The sequence below is a fragment of the Antechinus flavipes genome, chromosome 1 (genome assembly GCF_016432865.1).
Source record: "Antechinus flavipes isolate AdamAnt ecotype Samford, QLD, Australia chromosome 1, AdamAnt_v2, whole genome shotgun sequence".
Taxonomy (NCBI): Eukaryota; Metazoa; Chordata; class Mammalia; order Dasyuromorphia; family Dasyuridae; genus Antechinus; species Antechinus flavipes.
In genome coordinates, this window is record NC_067398.1 from 713,197,468 (window position 1) to 713,209,497 (window position 12,030).

A 12,030-nucleotide genomic window follows, 5' to 3' on the forward strand; every position below is an offset into this window, starting at 1 on the left:
TATGAGCTTATAACGAACTAATGTGTGATGACGCAACCCAAAAGTCTGAATGCCATCCTGGAGAACGCCAACCGAGAGAGGGAAGACGCCAGCGAGCGGGGGCACGCAGCGCCTCTGGATTTTGTCCTGGTGAAACATCTGGAGCGCTGTGTCTGGTTCTAGGCACCGTACTTTAGAAAAAGCATTGGTGAGCAGGAGAACATCCATAAAAGGACAAACAGGTTGGGGATGGGCTTTGAGTTCCTGCCATATGAGGACTGTTTAAAGAACTTTCAAATGTTTAGCCTAGAGAAAAGGCACAAGCACAAGTCAAGTCAACAAGCAGATATTAAAGCACTCGGCTAATAGCTGCTTACACAAAGACAAAGAGACGAGGAGTCTACGTTCTGATGAGGGAGGCAATAAGTAAACAGCTAGGAAAACATGAGCTCTAAACAGAGAAGTGGGAGTCATTCTGGGAGGGGAAGGGAAAAGATCTCCAGGAGTAGGAAGGACATGAGTTAAATCTTTTTTCCCTCTAAGTGCCTAAAGTTGTTTTTATTTATTTCTATTTATTTATGTATTTGTTTGTTTTTTGCTGAGGTAATTGAGGTTAAGGTGACTTGCCCAGGGTCACACAGCTAGGAAGTGTTAAGCGTCTGAAGCCCGATTTGAACTCAGGTCCTCCTGACTTCAGGGTTGGGGCTCTATCCTAGCTGCCCCATTTTTTGGAAAATATTTTTATATAAAGTTTTGAGTTCCAAATTCTACACCTCCCTCTCTCTGCTCCCTCTTTCCTCAAAGGGCAAGCAATCAGATATAGCTTACACATGTGTGATTACGGAAAACGTTTCCATATTAATCGTTTTGTACAAGAAGACTCAAATAAAAGGGGAAAAAATGGAAGTGAAAAGTAGCACGCTTCAGTCTATGTTCAAACAATATTGTTCTTTCTCTGTGGGCAGAGAGTATGCTCCATCATTAATCCTTGGGAATTGTCTTGGATCATTGTATTGTTGAGAAGAGTGAAATCGGTCACAATTCCCATCATATAATATTGCTGTTAGTGTGTACAATGATCTCCCGGTTCTGTTCTTTCACTCAGCATCGGTTCACATGAGTCTTTCCAGATTTTTCTGAAAACTTCCTGCTTGCCAATTCTTATAGAACAATAATATTCCATTACAGTCAGATACCAAGGTTTGTTGAGCCATTCCCAATTAATGGGCATCCTTTAATTTCCAATTCTTAGCCACCACAAAAAGAGCTGCTATAAATAATTTGTGTGTGTGTGTAAAAAGGTCTTTGTCTCTTTGGGGGTGGGGCGTGTCTTTGGAATATAGTCCTACCGGGTATTTTTGGATCAAATATCAGAGTATATTTGCTCCCTCCTCTTATTTCTTTATCATTAAAAGGTTTACTTGGCCTTGATGTAAGGAAATCTGAGTTCAAATCTGGCCTCAGAATTCTTCCTAGCTGTGTGACTTTGGGCAAGCCATTTTACTTTTTACAACCCTTTGGGCACAGTTTCTAATTGTTCTCCAGAATGTTTGGATCAGTTCACAACCCCACCAACAGGGCATTGGTGTCCTAGATCTCCTCCAACATCCCACATTTTCCTTTTTCTTATATTAGACAATCTGATAGGTATGAGGTGATACCTGAGAATTGTTTTCATTTGCATTTCTCTAATCAACAGTGATTTAGAGCATTTTCCCCTATATATAGTTATAGATAGCTTTGATTTCTTTGTCTGAAAACTGCCTGTTCATATTCTTTGATCATTTGTCAATTGGGAAGTAGTTCTTGTTTTTTATAAACTTGATTCAGTTATATATATATTTGAAAAATGAGACCTTTATCAGAAATATCTATTGCAAAATTTTCCTCCCTTCTGCTCTTCTTTATAATTTTAGTTACATTGGTTTTGTTTGTGCAAAAACATTTTAATTTCATATAATCAAAATTATATATTTTAATATTTATATTCTCTATATTATAAATTATATATATGTATATATATATATACATATATATATATATACATACACACACACATATATATTACATTTTGTAATGCTCTCTATATCTTCTTTGGTCCTAAATTCTTCCCTGATCCTAAATTTTTATTCTCATGGTGGTAAAGAAGACAGAAGTTAGAAGACAGAATATTCCAGGCTTGGAGAGCAGCCACTCCAGTGTTGAGAGAGGAGATGTGTAGGATAGGATTTCTAAGATCTGACCATTGGGGGACCACGGGTAACACTGGTAAAGGCATCATCAGTGGATGAAAGCCAAATGAGAGAAAAGGAAATACAAGGGCCTGGTGCGAAGGGCTTTTTCAAGGGGTGACAGACAGTAGGAATGGACAGGTCTAATGAGGATTTGGTTTTGTTTTTTAAAGGATGGAAGAGAAATGGGCATGTTTGCAGGCAGTAGAAGAAGTCAGGAGAGAGACTGAAGATGAGGTAATCATGGAGGTAATTCTGCTAGGTGATGGGGCCTGGAGAGGGCTTGGCTTTGTGGAGAACAAGATGCTCTTGGCAGCCCCTGACTAAAGAAGGAAAGGGTCTGCCGTCTGAATCCTGACCGCCATTAGGTGTGACCCTGAGCAAACCATTGTTCCTTGTCTTTTATGGTGTTCTCCCCAAAAGAGGGATGGGGCCAGATGGCCTCCAGCTTTCCATGCAGACTCAAGGTTCTTCCTTTTCAGGTGAGGCAGGGAAGTCTACAGCCTTAGGTCCTTCCCATCCACCAGCACCATTCTCCAGTCAGTCTAGATCCAAGCACAATGCATTAACTCTAAAAAGCTCAAGGAACAGGGAAAGGCAAAAACTGAGCATGCGAGAGTTGGGCTGCTAACTTTACACTGATTATCCCCAAGTGGAAAAAAATCTCTAAATATCTGCTACTGAAAACACTTAATTTCCTTTTTTCTCCCACAAAAAAAGCACAAAAGGTACAGCCCCTCCTAAGAGGATACATGTGTTTAAGATGTTCTGTATTTCAGCTCCACAATAAATACACAGTAATATCACTAGAGGATGTTTTTCCTAAACAACCAAGTACATAATTACAGGCATTTTCAGTTGAGGAATTATTACTGCTTTAAAACGCGAGCATCTTGTTCACCCACAAAGTAATATTTCTTTGTCCCCACAGACACAGATGGGCTTGTTGCCTAAATCCTCTGGCGGCCACTTTTCCTTCCTGCCCTTCTATTGTCTCCTAGGAGTCTCTTGCAACCCATCCAAGGAAAATAGGAAGAAAAGACATGCTAGAGACTGATAAAGGAGCTAAAACTACCACCCAAAATGGAAGCAAAGAGAATCACTCAGATTAAATCTCTCTGATTCTAACGCAGGCAAGTCACTAAGCCTAGGGCTCGCAGAGAGCCAGAGATGGCTAAGCATCAGGGATACAGAGAAAGGCAGAAGCAGCCTCTTCTCAAGGAACTGCCAGTCAAAGGAGGGCCAGGCGGGGAGAGGACCGGGCACATGCCAACGGGAGTGAGGGGGATGGGCGTCTCCTCCCGCAGGTGGTCCGAAAAGAGCTTGAGGGACCCATCAGAGCCAGGCCCGGAAGTCATGGTCTCCTACCTTCCACTCGGGTGCCTTTTCCACAATTGCCAGGTCATTGTGGCTCAGAATCCCTCTTTTCTCATCTCTCAAATAGGGGCGATAATGACTAACCTATCATAGTGATTGTTGTGAGCATTAAACGAAATGCCCATAAAGAACTTTGTAACCAGAAGTCATGGTGTAATTCACTGTCATTCTAAAGAAACAATGATTTTATTCACTTAGGAGGCCCTGAAGGTCAGCCTTCCCTTTCCCTTCTTACCCACCATCTAAATGCCAGTCATTCCCTGCCCTGGCAAACACCTAACTGAGAAGAGGTAACTCTTGTCTTAGGTAACCTTCTACCTTCCACTCCCCAGCTAAATTGGGAGGGAAAAAAGGGATGAGGGGAAGGGGGCTGGGATCTGTAAAGGAGTGACGTGAAATCAGAGAAATGGGAACAAGGGGAAAGGTTTTTTGACATTGACTACAATCAGATTTTGCATTTCCTTCCTAGTTTTTTTCAGGATTTCCACATGACTTTATGCTTGACGTATGGACAGTTTTTCAAGTTGGAAATGTTTTTACCCAATTTGGATTCATGTCTGAAAACAAGGCTGATGCTCCTAAAACTCTGGTCTATGATGAAGGGCCCAAAAGGCAAGAAGTTTATGCTCTAGTAATAATTCCCTTATTTAGCAGTCTCATGATCTTATCCTTCCAACTTTAGTGGAAAACATAAGACCGATAGATAGCTCTCTAAATATAACATATACACATATTATAATGTTATGTAATTATAATAGCCGCTAGTATTTATACTGCGCAGGCACTTAGTGCTTCCCAAGTTTCCTAGGAAGAATATGAAGAGGAAAAAAAGTAGCAGATTAAGTGATTATAATCATCATAACCTGAGACTAAACCTTTCTGGGAAAAAAGACATTAAGACTTATAGCCAAAAGCCTGGGCTTTGGGTCCCAGCTGCCCCACTTGCCAACTGTATAACCCCGAACAGGGAGCCTCATCTGGAACAGGAGAATAATGTGCCCCTTTCATCCTTCTCGTATAGGTTAAAGCAAAGTGCTAAGCCAAAGTAAACCGTTCTGATTACAACATCACAGCTTTTACACCTTTCTTTACCTTGGGACACTCGAAAAGTTCGAGAGACATAGTTTGGGGAGAATTTAATCACCTTGTTAATAAAGCCAGCATGTTTATTAATGAAAGCGGCCAGTGGCACTCTCCCGGGTCAAAGATCATGACAGCAGGCTCATCTGTTATATGCTCTTGGAAGGGGGGGATTCCTGAAGAAGGCAATCAACTAACAATTAACAATGAATATTGCAATGAGAGACTGGCAGGGACATCATGTCAAGAGGCATTATCCAGACCCTCCCCAGCCTTGGGCAAGCTATACAAAGACTCCTGAGCAGAAGCTTGGGTGGGGTCTGACCAAGGTTGAGAAGAGCTAATTCCATCTCTTTATGGTAATGTCCTTCAAGAAACTTAAATTTGGAAATGAGGACTTAAGCAAAGGGGGGAACTCTGGATCCCCCCAAACCATCGGTTATTAATCATCATTTCTCTCATCTTGTAAGTGGCCGACAGGAAGAGGAATGCCACCCTGGCTGATTCTGAACAAGAAAACTGAAAGCTTCGGAGCCTTTAGGCTAATGGAACATAAGTGGGAAGAGTCCAGGGAACAACTACAAGGGCCAAGTCATCAATGTAATGTGTCTCTTTATTTGTTTGTTTGTTTGTTTGTTTGGGGGAAAGATAAGTAGGAGGAAGAGCCAGGCCATCAAACCTTTGCTATGAGGGTATTAAAAACACTGCATAAAGCGTCTTATTGATTTTCAAATCAATAAAGTAAAAAGGCCTCCCTGTTAAAGTTGTGGCAAGTCTGACAGGGGAGTCCAGCAAATGTCAAAGTCCATCCATCAGCGAAGAGGTCAGAGTGGAAGAAGAAAACATGAAAAGAGGAGGTTGGAGGAAATGCAATCACCAGTATCGATGATTGAGGACGGCAGAATTCTCTTCAAATCACACCTACTGCTTTTTTAAAAAGCACAAAGGAAAGACTGACCAACTTCTGGTCATTTTTTCCTCAAAAGAAAATAACAATAACTCACTCGTCACTCTTAGAATGATCCATGTGGCCAACATTTAATTTTCTAACATTTCCTAGTGCTACTTTTATTCAATTATCCAAAAAAAAGTCATTTTCTCTAACTGCACAATAGAACACAGAACATCACAGCAGGCAAATGACCTGTCCAAGCACAGTTTCCATCGGAACTCCCCTGGATTATGGTCAGTGGCAGTAATAATGGAGTCATGGCAGGCAGCCCTTCCAAGTCTGCATGCTGCTGCTCTCCCAACAACTGTACAATGGGTACACAAGACACATGTCCATTTTCCCAAACACCGCCACTGCTGACAGCAAGTATAGGGGTGGGACTGGATGGAGCGTAAATTGGAGCTTTCTGCATTCAAAATCCAGAAGTCTATACTCAATATCAAATACAATACTATATAAAAAGTGCTTCAAGAAGAACTATAGATAAGTTATTAAAACTAATATTATCTGTAATAATAACATTAATAAACCTTGTGCTACATTAATTCATCTCCCGTGCTATCTTTAAAATGGCATTCCATATGTTTCTAAATCTGCGTCTACAAGAGATCGTCTCTTGTAATTAATTCATCAAACTGATTTTATTTGGTCTCAAATTATATTGAATCAGAAACATTATGGGGAAGTGAAAAGAGGGTTTGTGTGCATGGAAAGAGACTTGCTCCCATTGAGGTTCTTCTTGTAATTATGGGATCTTGGAAGATGGCTTCTCTCTTCATGACCATCTTCTCCATCTGTAAAATGGGGTAGCAAGCCTAAGTGATCAATAAGGTTCTTTCAATTCTGTGTAGGGCTGTTGATAACAACAATAGCCTTTATGTTGTGTCAACTATGGGCCCGGTACTGTGCTAATAATTTACAAATATGATCTCATTTGAGCCTCACAACAACTTGATATAGGTGCAATTATTATTCCCATTTTTACAGATGAGAAAACTAAGTCAAATAATGACTTTGCCAGGGTCACCCATCTAAGTTTCTAAGCCAAATTTGAACTCAAATCTTCCTGACTCCAGATCTAAGCTCTAGTGGCTAACAATGACTCAATGAAAATCTCATTGAGCTTTATTTCTGAATGAGGCCTTCTTGAAGGAACTTCACTGACTAGAAGATTTAAAATTGCACCCTATTATACTATCCCCCAATACTTTATCGAGAGTTCCCCACTATTTGCAGCCCTCTGCGTGTATGTGTGTATGTTTTTTTTTGGGGGGGAGTTGGTGTGTATATGTGTGTAAAAAATATAGTAATGTGTGTAGAAGTTGTCATCTTTAATAGATTGTAAGCTCCTGGAAAACAGGAATTATTTCATATTTTTCTTTGTACCCAAAATGCAATATACCACAATAAACTATAGTCTTTGAGATACACTGGAAAAAGCACCAAATTTGGATACAGAAATCTTTCAAATTTTCAAATCTTTCCATGTATTGGCTGGATTATTTTGGTCAATCCCTCTTGCTCTTTGAGAACAACTTTCCTCCTATATAAAATACATGAAACCTCCTTCCCAAAGCTGCTGGGAAGAAAACACTTGGCAAATCTTCAAGTGCTACAGAAAGTGGTGCAAAATTATTCCTGGAGACGGTTTTCTAAGGTTTGACACAAGAAGAGGAGGACGTGGCCCGGCCTGCCCTTCTGTTTTTGGCTTTGTCTGACTGGTGTCTTGCTTCTAGTTCCATTTTGGTCATTTGGTGCCTTCGCTCTCACCATGTTTTTGGTAGCTTCCTACACATAAGGATACAAGGGAATGCTTCATCTCAAAGATTAAGATTGTTGTTTACAAGTACACATTAAGCCATAAATACAATGGGGAAGGAGATGGAGCTAGGAGTGAGGGTTTAAGAAAAGGTTCTTATAAATAATCACAATGCAAGTAAGTGAAGTGGCTTAATCCAATATTTTATTGGCTGTGGGACTACTTCCAAACCCTTTAGGGCACCACAAATTTGGTGACCAGATGTTAATATTATTCCTTTGCCAAAGATAACTAAAAGATCTGGGGTTTTTTCTTCAAAAAAGAACCTCAAAAATGAAATTATGTCTATTTCAGATCAGCATTTACTCAGTACATTATAGGGGCATAGAAAGTGGACTCTCCCTTCACCCACACAGGTTTTCCAGGTCTCCGCGGAACTTGCTGCGCATGGGAAAGCAGGGCTCTCCAGGAGTGGGCTGGCTTTTTATTTTGCAGTTAATAGACAACACAATCATTACAAACAGCCAAGCTCACACTCAGACTCCAGATACAGTGGGGAAAGCAGTGGAGGATGGGAGAAAGCGGGCTGGATTTCAAGGCTGGAGGCCTAGACACAAATCCCGGTCTTCTGCTCTCTCATAGGTAATTCTGCATGACGTGAGTTTGGGGTCTCGGCTTCTTCCGGTGTAAAGCTCAGATAACAAGGGGCGTTTGTCCCTCACGGGGTCGTCATGAGCATCAGATGGCATAATGGTGGGTATCGAATGGAAGTCATCACTGTTAGTGGAGACAGCAGAGCTCCTGGAATCTGACTGCACTGTGGGATTCTGAGTTAAAGGTCTGACTTTGTATACCATTTATATGACTTGGAGAGGACGTTCGCAGTATTATGGAGCCTTCCGACCCCCGAACCCACAGTCACGTCCGTGACTGATGAAGGGTGTGGTGGGCAGCCGGTCGCTCTGTCATTGCAGGGAGCCTCCTGACACACTGTGGCTTCGTGGCCGAGGCCGCCCATCTGAGAGCTCCATGAGCCCCGGCCCCCCGGAGCGAGCGACCATGGGGAGGACGGCCTTCCCTGAAGGGAGAGCCCTGTCCTCACCTTCCTGGGCTAGGACCAGCGCCTTCAGTGTCCCCACGACCGCTTGGAGTCAAGGACCAACCAGCCAGTCTGGAGGTAAGATCTGCCTCCGAGCCGGCGGCCCAGCCCCGCACTGTTCTCGGTTTCGGAGGATCTTGGCAGCGGCTCCGAGCTGCTTTCTTCACATCGTCAGCCGGGTATTCCCCGGATCTTTAATCTATTTCAGACATGAATAAGGCCCAGTAAATGAGATGTTCACAGCATGTCATGTTCAAAGAGCAGGCAGGAAAGCCAGAACTCGGCCGCGCTTTCTCACCCTGACCAGACTGACACAATCATCGGGAGGCCGAGCCTTTGCTAAGTGCCCGTGTCCACGGGACACCCGAGGCAAATAAATGACTAAATGGAGATGGCGGAATGGCTTACTGCCAAACTGGCCTCGACACAAATACCCACCGCCTTCATTAGGGGCAAAGAGCTGAAAATGATAGTGCAATTTTACTTGGTCAATAGCACTTGATCCACTACGGTATTCTTATTAAGATCCTAACTAGAGTTTTGAATTCCTTGAGAAACACTATGACAGAGTAGAAAGGCAATGGATTTTGGCTTTCCTACTGTCTTGTCTGTGTAAACAACAGAAAAATCACTTCACTGAGGGGTTTTCTGTTTAACAGAAAAATGAAAAAGACCATCAATACTGAGGGGCCTGAGGCAAGTGGTACCCTCATCCCAGGGAGGAACAGGAAATGGAGAAGACTTAGAGAGTCTTCCTCATTCAGTCACCTAGCCCTTCTCAACAAAAGGAAACAAGAGACATTAAACTCACTTATAATCTCACTAATAGAAACATATTATCAGGGAAATAACTAAAAGAAAAGGACGTAGTTATACAAAGATACTGACAGAGATTCTATTTAAATAAAAAAAAATGATGATCTATTACATTAAAAACTGGTAAACAAAGTTTAGTGCCAGTGGATCAGTAGATCACAGAATTTAAAGCCAGAAGGAAGATTAAAAATCATTTAGTTTGTTCAAGGTATCCTGTATCAACAATATAGTGAAGACAAATACCTCTGAAGGATTTAGGAACACTAATAACTATAATCACCCACCAGAATTCTAGGGAACTCAAAATGGAACATGCTACCACTTTGAGATACAGAGGTGATAGACTCAAAGAACAGATTGAGACTTTTTTTTTTTAGCCATGACCAAAATATATTAGTACATATTACTGATTGGTAAAAGGACTTTGTTTTTCTTGCTTTCTCAGAGAGGTTCAGGGAAGGGGACATGGAATAATGGGAAGCAGGGAGAGCAGACTTTTGCTGATTGAAAAGGGCCCAGATATTATATTTCAAGACATCTTTTTTTTTTTAACTGCCCAGATTGTTTAAAACCAGAGGACAAAAGTAGAAATAGACTGATCATCTGAAAGAAACACCAAGGTGGAAACTCCAAAAACATTATAGCCAAACTCCAGAGCTTCTAGGACAGAGAAAAAATACAGCAAGCAGTCCAAAAAAAAAATCAAGTACTGAGGAGCCACAGTCAGGATTATATACAATTTAGCAGCCACTACAACAAATATTCTAAAAGGCAAAGGATATAAGCTTACAAGCTAAGAATAGCCAACCCAGCAAAACCGAGGAAAATCCTACAGAGGAAAACAGAGGAAAAAAAATCTTTAATGAAATAGTGGACTTCTAAATATTCCTGATAAAAAGACAGAGCTGCACAGGAATTCTAAAGTTCAAACAAAGCAGAAAGAGAAACAGAAAAAGGTAAAAAATGAATGATTGTAAGGGACAAAAAAAAAGCATAAACCGCTTATATTCTTATATAGAGAAATGATATTTGTATTCTCTCTGAACTTTATCATCATTAAAGGTTTCAGAGGGAACCTAATTAGACAGAATTGTTTTATATGTCTTAATGATCTTAAAAGACGACTATAAAAAAAAAAGGAGAAGGAATACACTACAGAGAGAGAGGGAGAGAAAAGAAGATTGGGGAAATTATCTCACATAAGAAACAAGTAAAAGAAGTCTATACAAGTCATAGAGGAAAGAAAGAATGAGAAAAGATTACACACAAATATACGCACATGTACACAGACCTGAATACAGAAACACTCCGTGAGAAATAAGAGGAAAGGAAGAAAAAGAAAAGAGGGGGATTTGAAGGAAGACAGATTAAGGGAGGGATCAGTGCTAGTAAAACAAACTCTAAGAACAAAAAAATATATAACTTGTATTTGATGTGGCAAAGAATGGGATTCTGAGGTTGTGCCAGTCAACTGAGGAACAGGGAAGGAAGAAACAAACATGTATTAAGTGCTTACTATGTATCAGACACTGATGAACACTTCACATATATATATATATATATTTATTTATATCCATTTGATCTTCACGAAAACCTTGGGAAGTATGGGCTATTATTATCCCTATTTCCCAGTTGTGGAAACTGAGGCAGGCACTGATTACCAAGGTCCCCTGGTTGCTAAGTAGCTGAGGCCAGATCTGAATTCAGGTCTTCCTGATTCCAAGCCCCTGTGCCTCTAACAACCTACCTCTAAAACAGCCGATGAAGTTATAATAAATACATGCGATGGAGTATTCGTGTGCTATGGGAAATTAGGAGGATAGTTTCAGAGACCGCTGGGAAGATTTGCATGAACTGATACAGAGTAAAATGAGCCGAACCAAGATACAATCAATACACTGACAACAGGCCTCTCTGAATGGCTCGGGAACTTGGATCCAGGTAATGATCAACCAGGACGCCAAGGACTTGTGATTCCACGTGCGGCGTCATCCTGACAGCTGGACACAGCAGGTCGAGGGAGAAGCACACGCGTGTATACATACAGACACACGGTCCCACGTACATCTACACCTCTGGACAAGGTCAGTGCAGAAATCTGCTGTGCTTGACTACACATATTTGAAGCAGGGGGTTGTTGGAGTGGGGAATGGGAGAAAGAGAAAGCGCATTTTTACTTGAAAAAAAAATAAAACTTAATTCTGGAAAATTAAAGTAGTCTGGTATGGCCTATTCTAAATGAACTCTGTTGGTTCTTTATGGGCACCCCTTAAATTGTAGCAGAAGAGACTTTCAGAGAATATGCAGGAAAACATCTTGCTAATAGAATTATAATCCACAGATAAATAGAGTGCCAAGTAAAGATGTAAAACCTCTCTGTTGTTGGAAATCCCCAGGAAGAAAACAGATGACGCTCAATAATCGATACCTCCTAGTATTAGTCTGGCTTTTGGCAAGTCAGCCCCTCTTTCCTTCAGATGCTCAGTTTCTTCACCCTTAAATAACAGGGTTAAAATTGAAAACTAAATCCTCTGAGTCCCTGCGAGGGTATCAGCAAACTGACCTACAAATGCCTTGCTGGGTAGATTTTCAGCAGCAAAGCATTGAGCAGAGCCATAACTTGAGAAAAGCAAAAGTCTGTCTTTGATTCTCTCCCCCCCACCCCAAGCTTTCCTTACTGAGCTTCCCCAAAAGCCCCGCCTGAACGCTGGTCCAGCATCTCCCTGATGGGGCATTG